Below are 10924 nucleotides of genomic sequence, written 5' to 3'. Positions count from 1 at the left end.
AAATGTTCTGTTTTATTCTTGTCTTTTTATATTTTACCTCAACCAGTTTCCATTTATTTGTTTTCCAATTTTGGGTTATTATTTTAAATTTTCCCCCATTTTATGATTGGTTAATATTTTTAAAATTCATGATTTTTTAAGAACTATTGAATAATATTACTTCCTCCTTTCCCCGATATAGTGCGCCTTGTTTGTGGCTCTTAAACGAAGATATGTGCTGGCACTTTTATTTGGACTAGAATTGCCCCCTGCTTTTGTCAGACTGTCACTCATGTGGTCTGCATGCACTGGTTCAGCGAAAAGATATCTTCATCGAAAGGCGTTTATGCACACTACATTCTGGAATTTGATCCAAAACTTGATGCAGACTATAATAAGGAACAAAGGGAGCATATTTTAAATATTTTCAATTGGTGAATATTATTTAAGTTCTTGATTTTAAAGCAATTTTTAACATATTTCATAATCATAAATATTTTATTTTTCTTGTCATTTTTAATTTCATTATTTTTTTTAAATTCGAGAACATTTTGATAATTCATAAATGCTATATTAATTTATTTATATAATTTGAAATTCACAAATATTTTAAAAATAGGGAACGTGTTTCTATAACTAATAATATTTTTCTATTTACGCAATTTTTTAAAAAATTGTGAACATTTTAGAAATCGTGTATATTTAAAAGCATTGTGATTTTTTTAATTTCGTGATAATTTTAAAAATTGTGAGCCTTTAAAAAGTGTATAACATTTGAGTTTTTTCAAAAAATTAGTGATCTTTCTTTTAAATCCTGAACTGTTGTAAGGTTCACAATTTTTTCCGAAATTATGTAATATTTTTTAGTTTTGGATTTATTTTCAAAATTACTAATAATTTTTAGTTTGAGAACTTTGTTTCAAATTATGAACATTTTTAACATACATGAACATATGTTTGAATTCATGAACTTTTATGAGCTTATCAGTAATCAGAGTCAGGTTTTCTTTTCGCCAACGACTAGTGCTATTTTAAGAGGGCGCGCTAGGGAAAAAACTGTTTAGTCAGTCAAATGACATGACACATGAGGAATGCTATTAGGCTCAGCCCATAGCGCGAGTGGCTGGGCTCTGGTCGCTCCTTTGCTTGAGTCCTCCACAAGGGTGCACGGGCTGGGACCTCCTATCTGCCGCATTTGCGGCAGATTGGCGGGGCTTCGCATAGGGGCGGTCGTCGTCTGGGCCGGCCCACGTGGAGCAGCCAGTGGTGAAAAAATACAACAAAAAGAGCTGCCTCAACCAGGATTCGAACTCTCGACCGGACGCTTGTACATACGATACCTAACCAGCCGAGCTCATCAAACCTACCGAAAAACATTCAACGCGGAATCTATTAGTACTACAAAAAGCGACATATCAAAACATTTTCCATTTTGTCAAACTTTTACATAAACATCTGAATACTTTTAACTATTGTTCAAAACTCAAAGTACCAAAGATTCAATAGAATGAAATGGTTAACTAAGAATGAGAGAGTGAAAAAGCGGAGTAATAAACAAGGAGTGGCTTGCTATTTATGATGACGAAGAAATTCAGAACAATTTTCAAAAAATACGAACAAGTATTGAAAAAATGCCCTATTTTTAGATTGTAACCAAAATTTAAAATGGAAAGAATGTGTGAATTTGTGAACAAATTTTGAAAAGCGGGAACCTTTTTTCAATTCCAATTTCTTGACATACACGAACAATTTTTAAATTTGCAAACAAATTTAAAATAAGAACTTTTTCGGATTTATGAACAAAGGCCAGAAAATGAGACAATTTTAGAACAAGAACATTCTTGACAAAAGGAAACATTTTTTGCATCTGTGAACAAAAATTGAAACTCTGAAAAAAATCAGGAAAAAAAGCCAACATTATGATCATTAATGGAATATATGAACAATATATGAACAAAAATTGAAAAATCGAACATTTTTTAAAGTAATGAACATATTTTGAAAAGGCGAACATTTTCTTAAAATTACGAACATTTTTTGAAATAGGAACATTTTTTGAATTTATGAACATTTTTTAAATGTGAACATTTTTTCAAATATGTGAACATGTTGTAAAAATAACTATGTTTTTGGAACTTCTGAACAGAACAAAAAACAGGAACAATTATTAAACTCCAGAACATTTTTTGAAATTTCGAACAAATTCTTGAATTCTGCAAAATAAAAATCGAAAGAAAAAACGAGTAGACTAAAAATTACAAAAGAAATAGAGAAAAGAAAAAAAGAGAAATAAAAAAAATAAACTAGGTGAACAAAAAATTTGAAATCAAGAACATTTTTTAGATTTTTGGACAAAAATTGGAAATAACATATTTGGATCTTCTGAACACTATTTTGAAAGTGTGAACATGTTTTAAAAAATTGGGAACAACATTTGAAACAGGAACATTTCTTGAAGTTTTAAACAATTTATGAGCAACTCAAACTTTTTTTGAAAAAACAAAAATAAACTTGAAAACAGAAAAAAGAAAAATGAAAGAAAGAAAGAAAGAGAAACAGAAAAAGAAAAAAAAACAGGAAAAGAAAAAAAAGAAAAAAACCGGTTTAGGAACCTCCTAGAAGGTTCCCAAAACCAGAGAAAACCGGCTGAGAACCAGCTAGAAAGTTCCCAAACCCGGAATGGCTGATAATTTTAACGGGCTGGCCCATCCCGAACGGTCATCGGTGTACCTGTGTGCGTCGCTCCAGCAGTTTGCCGCAAAGAGCGGCAAATAGGAAAAACCGTACGGGGTGGCGGAGCCGACTTGTGCCCAAACACAACCCCCCCCCCCCTGCGCATTTGGGCCCGGCGCATGTGTGAAGGTGGAGGCAACCTGTTTTATTTAGTTATTTTTCTTTCATTACTTTCAATTTTTATTTTTGTCATTTTTTAATTTTTTTTAACAAAAAATAGAAAACAATCAAGATGATTTTTTTAAATAATTTAGAAAATCATGAATTCAAAAAACATATAGGAAGTTTTTGAAAAAGTTGAAGGCTTTTTTATAAAAAAATCTGAAATTCAAATGTTCGTGCATTTTAAAAGTGATCAATAATTACAAAAATGTTCCTGAATTTCAAAGAAAAATCCTAGATTATACAATATTGAATTTAAAAATATGTTGAGACCAATAGGGTGGCTCTCCCAGGCCCCATTACCACAATGAAACCAATAGTTCATACATCAGCCCACATAGGGGCAATTTAGCTAAGTGAATTTAAAGAACAAAAGTAGGTAGAGAAATGAAAACATAACGCAACCATGTTTCACTGAAAGAAAGAAGATAGCGAAGCAAAAGAAGCAGCTACAAGGAGCTTCAAGATCTCATGCTCGGCTCTTCTTGCTTTCAGTAGTGACGTCAACGTCGACTGGGGGAACCAGCAACCATTGAGAGTGGACACTGGGCTGGATGAGGTCATCTTGTCTCCAGACTACTGTTTCTTGATGGGTGATTCAAACCTACAACCATCAGATTCAGAGATGTTGAACTTGTGCAAAAAACCACCTAGGAGTGGTATTTCTGGATCCTCACACAACTTCTCCTTCAGACACAACTTATTAGTTGATGTTTTGGATGAATTATGTCATGGATTTTACAAAAAACTCATTATGTTTGTTCTGCTCTACTCTTGGGGTAGGGCAGACAAAACTTGATGGTTTTAAGGATCAATCTCCAAACCTCAATAACTAGGGCCATTTGGTGTTCTTAAAAATCATAGAGTTCATATATTTCCACAAACACCACAAGACAACGGAACTAATAGTATTCAAAGCAGAATTTCTATTTTTAGAGATCAAGAATCAGCCAAGGTTTCATAATCAAAACTAGCATAAGCATTAAAGTGATCACTAATGAAAGACCAAATCCATTTAGCTACCACACAATCAAACATCAAGTGGTGGATAGATTCATCCTCGGATGAAAAAATACAATCTAAAGGTTTCATTATGTGCCTCTTCCTAAGGTTATCCCTAGACATCAACTTATTCTGAAAGGCAACCATAGAAAGAGGTGGACTTTGGGTGAAACTCTGAGGTTCCAGACAACAGGAATAAAAACTGGCTGCACACCCCTAAAGTTGATCACATGGTAGAGAGAGTTCGTAGAATATTGCCTTTTGTTTTCCATTTGCCAGACCAATGTATCAGTGTCCTTAGTGAACACAATACTGGTAACTATCTCCACCAATTGAAACCACTGTTGCATGAGCCTCTCACTAAAGTTTCACCTAAAAGAAAGCCTCAATTGATGGCCATCCCAAACATCACTAATAAGCTTAGATTGTTCATTACAAAAGGTATAGATAGACCATAACTGAACAACTAGAGGGAAGTACCAAACCAAGTATCCTCCTAAAATCTAATTTTGTCACCATTCCCAATTATCCACCTATATCTAGATTGAAGGGCTTGGATTATGCGTCTAACACTTTTCTAGAACCTAGAGATATTAGTATTAGTGCTGGAAGCAAACAAGTTGGGTTTGTTAGTTTATTTATGAAAAGAGGTTTCCTCCCGGCCACACCTTTTTATTTGTTTGTTAGTGTTGTATTTAAGACCTATAATTAGCTTCCAAAGCTTCCCATCAAACTTAGAATATCTTCTAATCCAAGATCCTAGGAAGTAGAGATTAATCTCTTACGGATTTGGAATGCCCAGCCCACCAAACTCTTTCATACAAACAAGCTTCCAATTAGTTATATAAAATTTCCTACCACTATCAAAACCATTCCAAAGGCAACATGCCATTTGTGAATTGATAATCTCAACGGCCCATTTAAGGAATTAAAGAAGGGCAAAAGGTTTATGTGAATTGATCATCTCAATGGCCCATTTAGGGAATTAAAAAATATATTCATGAGTTTTCAAATGTTGTCAAATTTCAAAAAAATATTAATGATTTTGAAAAATGATTGGAATTTTAGAAAATAGTCACAATTTCTTAAAATGTTGCCGGGTATAAAAAAGTTCTTCCAGTTCTTAATAAAAAAAACAAGAATTTGAGGGAAGAATATTTCTCATTTTTTCATGAACTTAAAAATGTTCCTAACTTAAAATATTTTTCTAATTTCAAAAAAATATTCACAAAATTGAATATGGTACAAAAAGAAAAATGCAAAAATGAAAAATAATAAAACCGCAAAGAAATGTAACAGAAAAAAAATAGTTTGGAAGGTTGTAGAACCTTCTAAAAACTGGTGGAAGGAAAAACAAAAAAAATGTGCTGCCCATTTAGCATTGCAAGGCTTGGAGGTGTGTAGCGTTTGTTGGGAGGGGGGATATCATTGGCCCCTCCGCGCATATCACGTGGAGTAGGAGGACGGGAGATACCCTTTGGCTCGGGTGTATATGCACCTAACTTTTTAAAAAAAAATCCGTAACATTTTTGGGAACAAGCTTGACCTTTTGTTGTGACCGTATAAAAGCTTATCCAAGAAAAGACTCCCATCATTTTAGGGCAAAAACAACAAAATTTTGAGGACAACAAGTGCGAATAGTAACTTGTATATGGTGTTGATTTGTCAATCCTTGGCAAAACTTTTTATACAACTACACTATAAGGCTTTGTTTCTAAAAAAGTTTAATATTTTTTTTCATTTTTTGTAGCAACTAAATTGTTTTTCTCATATGCACCCGAGAACCAAATGTGCTTATTCGTAGGAGGACTCGTTATTCTCTTTAGTATAGCTTAGTACTGTGTGTCCTTTGCCAGTTTTTCTATTTATTCATCAACTATCAAGGCAAGATGAAGAACATCAGAAATAATATAAATTACATTCTAGTCCGTAAATCACCTAGCGATGACTATAAGCACTGGAGCAAACTAAAGACACGCTCATCATAGCCCCTCACTCGTCGTAGCCGCACAAATTTTATTGTAGTAAACAGTTGAGAGGTCCTCGTGCTATGGTCCCACAGAACCAACACATTAGAATAGCCACCGTCGCTCATGATGAGAATCGTATACACACGACATAGACGAACAAAGACCCCTCTACATGCCCTCTGATGACTCTAAATGCATCACCGGGGCGGGGACAAGAAGGGAGAACCTTATTCCATCTTTAAGCAATCGCCGACATCTCGCATTCCTAAACAGTACACACGCCCTAATCAAACTGGAAAAAATACACCTAAAAACAGAGCCTCTCTCTAACAAGGGTCAAAATCCAACATGTCTCATGGTCCGGAGAGGAGACGAAGCATATCGATGGCGGCGGAAGGCAGGGAACCTATTGGCGTGTTCGCCTCTGAGCGTGAGACCAAGCGGGGCTCGGTAATGTTTCCGCGGAGGAGAAGCATCCGGGCTCGGTAGCCAGTGGAATCCAAGTTTCAGAATTGATCATCGCGCAATGGGTCAGAACAAAACATCTGATGCTACCGTTCTGTAGCCTGGACCATGCTGGGTTGTGGTTTTCCAAAGTTTATCACAAGTCACTAGCTCGGAGCTGATGCCAAAGAAACAGTCGTCACTTTCCCTAGTCAATCCGGCGGGGGACGCGACAAGCGACTGCTGTGCGGCAACAGCGCCATCGACGACATGGGCAGCTGGGGCTCACGACAAGAATCGAACTTATCCATCGAATAGCCGCCTCGAAGCGAAGCCACTACTAGCAAGGCGCGTGCACCGGTATCTCGAGTCTTCGACGCCATAGTCCAATTGCCCATACCGGTTACTGCCAATACGCCGTAGGCCTTAGCGACAGAGGCAATCCAGTAGCAGAAGCAGAAAGTGACGTGTGATGCCATGGTGTTCCTGTCCCATCTCAGAGCTGCGGTGTAGGTAGTTTGGCCTGGGCACGTATGAAGCGGCATGGGGAACGCCGTCTACCTGCTCGATCTCCGTAAGCTTTTCTTCGGTTCTACTCCTTGCTTTGCTGGGATGTACCATGTGCACTCATATGGTACTGTAGTAATTATCTGTTTTCCAATGTTCTTAGCCACGTGAAAGTCCATTTCAAGTGTATTTTAGCTAGCAGCTACACCTAGAAACTAACCTTGTTGGGCACTCGGTCAATTAGTGTGGTTGTTGTACCTTAGATCCATTTACTCCATTATATGAATCAAACTTAGCTTTCATATCATATGTTGGCGTGTCGCTAAGGTGGTTAGTGAGCTACTTATACTTTTTTCGAGAAAACTTCTGCTCGATTCATCAACTGCCAAGGTAGTAAAAAGAACACCAGAAGTAAAACCATAAACCACATAGTGATGACTACAAGCATTGGAGCGAGCCGAAGGCGCATTGTCGTCATCGCCCCTCCCTCATCGTAGCCGGGCAAACATTGTTGTAACAGAGAGTCGGGAAGTCGTCGTGCTAAGACCCCATTAGGACCAGTGCACTAGAACAACAACCGCTGCCGATGAAGAGAAATTTAGATCAGAAGGATCCAACCTGCAGACATATAGACGTAGACGAACAAAGACCGGATCCATCAAAGACAAACGCCGGCCGGATCTCACGAGATTCTCCGGAGACACACCCCTAGACGTCCTCCAACGACGCTACAAACATCACCGGGACGGGGCTAGGCGGGGAGGACCTTATTCCATCTTCAAGAAGCTACCTCCGCCTCGTTTTCCTGATCATGGTACAAATCCTAACAAAACTCCAAAAAACACCAAAAAACAGAGCTTTCCTGTCGACAAGGGCCGAGATCCACCGCGCATCCATGATCCAAGGACTACAGGAGACGAGGCGGACCGGCGGCGGCACCAGCGAAAGGCAATGAAACCCTAACTGAGAGGTCAACAGAGGCAGGAGCGAAGGGGCATGATTTAGCAACGAGCTAGTTACAAGTCGATCATCTTATATATCTCGTTTGAATATTGTTATATTTTATGGGCCTTGGTCCCTAAATCTTGTATCTTGGCCTACTTCAAATTATAAAATCTCAAGAGCATCTACAGGCAAACTCAAACGCTTCCTATATGTTTAGACGAATGTCCCGGTCAATGTCCGATCACAAAAACTCGACCCGGCCGCACCCCTCATACCCGCACTATACGTCTGGGCTAACCAACACCCCTCGTATCCAGTCCATATATGGGGTAGATATGAGGAGGCCCGGACGTGCACAGGCGCGTCCGCCACGCCGGACTAGCCCACTTTGGCCCACACCCTCTCCACCCGTGTCCCCACAAATACCCGAAGCCGGACGACCAAGCCCTAGTCAACCACTCCGCTCCACTCCACTTTCATCTCATCCCCTTTCTCTCTCCGCCCTATCCCATCCCCTCCATTGTCCGGAGTGGATCCGGTAGCGACCCCGACTCCATCGACTGGGAGAAGCTGGAAGTGGATTGTTTGAGCTCTTCCGCGTCGGACAACGAGGAGCTAGCGCTCCGCATTGCCCTAAGACGGTCGCAGATTGACCGGGGCGGGAGGTCCTTGTCCACGGTGTCACTGGTGGACCGAGTGGGCAGCTACAGCTCTACGGCGCCCCAGGACCATGTTGGAAATATGCCCTAGAGGCAATAATATTGTATTATTATATTTTCATGTTTACAATTAAGAGTTTATATTCTATGTTATAACTGTTATGATCCTGGAATATGCGATTCAGTGGAAAACTCATACGAATGTTAGAAAGATAAATGCTAAAATATGATTCGTAGTCTCGCCTCTAAGATTAACTCAAGTGTTGTTTGTGATCATGTTTACTGGACCTTGGGATATCGTTAAGTGTAACGATAGTGCCAAAACAACTGTGAGAATATGCCGTTGGAAGAGCAATCATATTTAATTGACCCAACTTGTTTGTTATACTTTGAGATGTTGTCGTCACAAGTCAATCGTTATAACAAGGAGAGTTAACGTATGCTCTAGTTCCTCGGACCATGAGAGTATCATAGTCACTTCTTACAATACGATGGACTTTGGGGTTGGTCTAACATCATCTATAACACGTTGATCATAAAGACAACTTACAGGTTCATCAAAAAGTTAGACAAGGGGCTAGATAGCTCAAGAGTGGGATTTGCTCCTCCGACGAAGGAGAGCTATTCTTAAGGCCCTCTTAGTGTGATGGCATCCATCATCGTGTGGCCAGACAGAGGTGACTAGGTCACAGGAATGCCGGAACATGTCAGCGAGAAAGAAGAACAAAACTGGTAACGAGGAGACTAGTATAGTGAGCATGAGAATGACTCAAGCGGATACCGATACATCCCACCTCAGGTTTTGTAAAGTATTTCCTAGCAATAATCTGAGGTGCAAGTGGGAGTCTGTTGGAAATATGACCTAAAGGCAATAGTTTTATTACATTTCCATGTTTATAATTAAGAGTTTATATTCTATGCTATAACTGCTATGATCCTAGAATATGTGATTCAGTGGAAAACTCATATGCACATGTGGAATAATAAGCGGTAAAACCTGATTCCTAGTCCTGCCTCTAAGACTAGCTGAAGTGTTGTTCGTGATTGTGTTTTACTAGTCTCGCCTCTAAGACTAGTTTAAGCGTAACTATAGTGCCAAAACAACTTTGAGAATATAACATTGGAAGAACGGTCATAGCAAATTGACCAAACTTGTTTGTTATACTTTGAGATGCTATCGTCACAAGTCAATCGTTATAGCATGGAGAGTTAACGTATGCTTTAGTTCCTTAATTAGACCATGAGAGTATCGTAGTCACTTCTTACCGTACGATGGGCTTTGGGGTTGCTCAAACGTCACTTGTAACACATTGATCATAATGACAACTTACAGGTTCATCAGAAAGTTTGACAAGGGGCCAAATAGCTCAAGAGTGGGATTTGCTCCTCCTACGATGGAGATCTATTCTCAGGGACCTCTCGGTGTGATGACATCCATCATCGTCTGGCTAGACACAGGTGACTAGATCACAGGGATGCCGAAACATGTCAACGAGAATTTTTTTTAATAAAACTGGTAACGAGGAGACCGGTATAGTGAGCATGAGAATGCCTCAAGAGTCAAGAGGACACTGATACATCTCACTTCAGGTTTTGTAAAGTATCACGAAGCAAAGGGATTAACAAATGATAACCAAAGGTTCACTCAAATGTCATTCGTGTATTCATAGGGATCAATATGGATGTCCATAGTTCCGCTATTGATCATTGAACAAAAGGGTTTTTGTTCATGTCTATGTTTTACCGAACCTATAGGATCACAAGCTTAAGGGAATCATGACCTGCTGCACTTAGAGTGAGAAGTCCACACTAAATGAAATATCTTTATGACCATGAGGAAAATTACCAAAGTGTTAGTGGAGCAAGATTTATGAGAAAATATTTATGAAATGGTTTCATTAATATTAGAAATAGTTTCAAGAGGAACCGTAAGCATTTTAGGGTTACCGGAAGGGTTTCGGGGTTTACCGGGTAATACCAGGAATTGATATATAGGTGGAATTTTTTTGGTGATGTTAAATTAATAATAAAAGGCTCTAATGATGATTAGAAGGTGTTTATGAATACTTAAATATCAATGGGCCCAAGAAAATACAATAAGGCCTATAGGGGGAGAGTTATTGGGCCTATGAGGCCTAATAGGAGGTGGCATCCCCTAGCATCTTGGGGAAGCTAGGGGGCGAATTGGAGGGGGATTCCCCTCCTATGGCTGACGCAAGGGGAAGGGAACCCCCCTTGTGGCGCCCCTCCCCTGTCCTTCAACTTATATATACTTGAGGATTTGGCCCTTTGGATACACAAGTTTTGGAGTCTCCTCTAGTTCTCTAGTTCTAGTTCCAGTTATAGAGATATATCTAGATCCTCTCTAATCCTCATAATTTGAATCCCAGTGTGGTTCTAATCTTCTCCCTCAAATTCTTCGGCATCGATTAGCTATGGACGGCGAAGTGTTGCCGGATCGTGAAGATCGTATGCTCGCAAACTGTGGAGAGGCCTTGATTTCAGTCTCCAGTTTAAGGGATC

The sequence above is a fragment of the Triticum dicoccoides genome, chromosome 1B (assembly GCF_002162155.2).
Source record: "Triticum dicoccoides isolate Atlit2015 ecotype Zavitan chromosome 1B, WEW_v2.0, whole genome shotgun sequence".
Taxonomy (NCBI): Eukaryota; Viridiplantae; Streptophyta; class Magnoliopsida; order Poales; family Poaceae; genus Triticum; species Triticum dicoccoides.
The sequence above is the reverse complement of the archived record's forward strand: the minus strand, read 5'-3'. Positions refer to the sequence as shown.